Source organism: Chiloscyllium plagiosum, unplaced genomic scaffold (assembly GCF_037043375.1).
Source record: "Chiloscyllium plagiosum isolate Xiang-an unplaced genomic scaffold, Cpla_swu_hap1 HiC_scaffold_1, whole genome shotgun sequence".
NCBI lineage: Eukaryota > Metazoa > Chordata > Chondrichthyes > Orectolobiformes > Hemiscylliidae > Chiloscyllium > Chiloscyllium plagiosum.
In genome coordinates this window covers 39,183,772-39,187,427 of record NW_028270139.1, presented here as the reverse complement: position 1 = coordinate 39,187,427, position 3,656 = coordinate 39,183,772, and positions in this window count along the sequence as shown.

The following is a 3,656-nucleotide window of genomic DNA, read 5'->3' as shown; positions in this document are numbered from 1 at the left end:
GGAGCAGGAGAATCGATGTTTCGGGCAAAAGCCCTTCATCAAGAATGAGACTGGGAGTCTCGGGGGTGGAGAGATAAATGGGAGGGGGGAGTGGAACTAGGAGGAAAGTGGCTGAGAGTGCAATAGGTAGATGGAGGTGGGGGTAAAGGTGATAGTTCAGAGGGGAGGGTGGAGTGGAAGCAAACTTTGCCTATCCTCTCAGGTGGATGAAAAAGATCCTGTGGAAAAACTATAAAGAAGAATAAGGAAATGCATCTCAGTATCCTAGCTGACAATTACCCTTCAATCATCATGACTAAAACACGTTATTCAGAGAGTTTTGCATTGGTTTTTATAGCACTTTACTGTGAAATAAAACTCCCGCATTTTCTACAACAGTGACTACAAGTCAAATTACCTTTGTTAGCTATAATAAACTTAGGGACTATTTAATGTTGTGAATACTTTCTAAATAAAAAGACATGATCTAGGAGATGGAAAGTGTGGTCATTTGTTCTAAGATTACAACGGTCACAAATATGCACCATGACTTCAATTACAAACAGAAAGTTCATTTTTACTGGTGTTCTCGGTGTTAGAGCAAGTAATGATTTCCATTGCAGTAAATCACAGCAAATTCCGTGAACATCTACCTTTACCACACAGTTTGATATGCTGCCACATTAGCATGATTGTGCATCTATTATCATAACTCAATAAATTTGGGAATGAAATGGATTGTTCTTCATCAGGTGGTGAACAACTTCTTTTATATTTTAAGTTGTGTGAAGGGGAGAGAGAATGTGCTGAAAATTGACAAATTATAGCTGTCATGTAATCTCTTAGGTACAGCATTAAAATCATTAGTCATTTGCACTAGCCTCAGAAGTTGCTTGCAACTTGGATCCTGGCACTTCTTTTAACCTCAATAGAAATCATTACATTGTAGTTGTTAATGCATAATCTCAGTGGGAATTTGTGCTAATGTTGCTACAAATCAATCTTTCTAAGCAAGTTAGGACTGCAATTATTGTTACTTTTAACAGAATAGTTATTTATGAATTAATTAAATTTGTATGTTAACCTCAATTTTAACTTGTGTTAGTTATTTATGCTTGCAGTTTGTATGTTACACATGAGCCAATTATGGATTGATTGCTGTGTTAATCACAATGGCAATTCTTGGTTTTCTAAAGGTTTACACTACTACTGATTCATTCATGGGATGTGGACATTACCAACAAGGCTAACATTTATCACTGTTCCCAAATGGTGAGTTCTGGCTTTAACTCTGCAGTCCATATTGTAGAGAAGCATCATTGAGCTGTAAGGTACATGTTCCAGTAGTGACACAATGATGTTGAAGGAAAGGTGATATATTTCCAGGAAACTACATAAAATGAAAGGGGTTCTGGACGTGATGGTATATCAAAGCATTTGTCACTGTCTGGGTGGTACAGATTACAGGTTTGGACGTTGCTGTTGAAGATTTTCTCAGAGTTTTGGTGCAGGTCATTTTGTACGTGGTGCACAGAGCGCTTTGGTGAAAGGATCGATAACCAATTAGGTGACAAGCAACTGCTTTACCTAAATGGTATTAAAATGATTGCATTTTGGAGCTGTACTCATCCAGGTGAACGGAGAATATCTAATCACACTCTTGATTTGTGCCTTGTAGATGGTTTAAAAAAAACTTCGGGGTGTTAGGTAGTGATCCAGAAATATCCAACTTTCACTTGTTTGTGGTAGCACATATTTACATGGCTGCTTCAGTTACATTTCTGGTGAATGGTAGAGGATTCAGTGATGATATTTAATGTAATTGAATGTCAAGAGGAGATGGTTAGGTAGACAAGCAGAAGGTTGGAAGGACACAGCAAGCCAAGCAGTATCAGGAGGTGGAGAAGTTAATGTTTCAGGTTCTCAAGAGGGGTTACATCTGAAACATTGACTTCTCCATCTCCTGGTACTGTCTGGTTTGCTATGTTCGTCCAGCCTCCTGCTTGTCTACCTTGGATTCCAGCATCTGCAGTTTCTTTAGTCTCGAAGGGGAGATGGTTAGGGTCTGACTTGCTATACATGGTCATAATATTAATCCATTATGGCTATTACTTATCTTGAGTATGCCACTCCTTTTTATCATCCAATTCTTGTTGCACACAAGCATGGGCCACTTTTCTGCCTGATAAATTGTAAACGAAACCGAACACTGTACAATCATCAGTGTATATTCTCACTCCTGATGATCTGTTGGAGGAACATTCAGTGATGAAGCAGCTAAAGATGTTTGGATGAGAACATTACCACAAGTAACTGGTATAGTGATGTGCTAGAACTGAGATAAGTAGCCTCCCAAAGTCACAAATACGTTAATGCTCAGTTTGAACACAGCCAGTACAATCTTTTCCTCTGGTTTCCATTGAAATCAGTTTTACTCAGTCTCTTTGATGCCAAATTTGGTCATAACTTGTTGGCAAGCCAATCTCTCTCATCTCACATCAGGAATTAAGCATTTGTGATTTTGAGAGGCTAATTATCACAGTTCCAACACATCACTGTAGCTGTCCATGTTAGAACCATGGCTACTGATTGTTGTTATCCTGGTAGAATCTAAACTGAGCACTAGAGACAAGCTATTAAATGTTGCTTCATAGCATGGTCAATGACACATTCTATCACTTGTTTAATGATCAAGGGTAAAATGAACAACTGGTAATTGGCCAGATTGGATTTTTTTCTGATTCTTGTGGATACAACATGTCTGGGGAATTTTCCACATTGTTAGATGTACTGCATTAGAACAGCTTGGCTAGAAGCACAGCTAATTCCGGAATACATGTCTTCAATATTCCAGCTAGGATGTTGTCAGCCTCTGCTATATCCTGTGAACAATACAATGGGAAACAGCCAGGCTAACTAAATTAAGCAAATTGGCGGCAGTATAGAACTTTGGGAAATTCTTGGCAATTTCTGTCTCCTTCAATCTCAAGAATTTTCAGATCAGGCCAAGGGTTATCTCAAAATATTAAGCTGTCATTGTTATTGACTGACATTGATTTTCAGCTTTTTCTGGTCTTACTCTGCCAAATATGTCGGTGGTGGTTCAATGGCTGGCAAATGTGCCTCTGTGTTCATGTGGCTTAAGGTTTAAATCCCACTGCAAAACCTAGGATAAAAATTAAAGCGAATTGTGCTGTCTCACTGATGAGATGCAAAAGAGAGCAGATAAACATATGTCTTTGCTGTGTGGGTAGTGCACAATTTCATTATCTCCCAAATAACACAAACATGTCATTAAAACATTTTCTTAATCGATTTTCTACAAATCCTTCAAACTCACACATGTACAGATTGCTTTAAGCTCTTAGCCAATTTTTGACAGATTGAATAGTCTTGTTTTATGTTTCTAACTCTGGGTATACAAGTTTGCACCAATTCTGTCATTTCCAGGTTTAACTGCTTCTTTCCCATCATGGGATCCATACATGGAAGTGGAGTAATTCAGAATAATGTACATTGTTCATGCTGCAAACTGTATCAAATCCATATTGTAAATGATATTGGGTACTATAGGATTTAACAACAGAACACCAGCACTTCCAGATCGATCTTTCTTTATGAAGTGAGTATAGGAAATTTACTGAAAGTATAGTGAAATTTAAAAATTGGATTGTGAA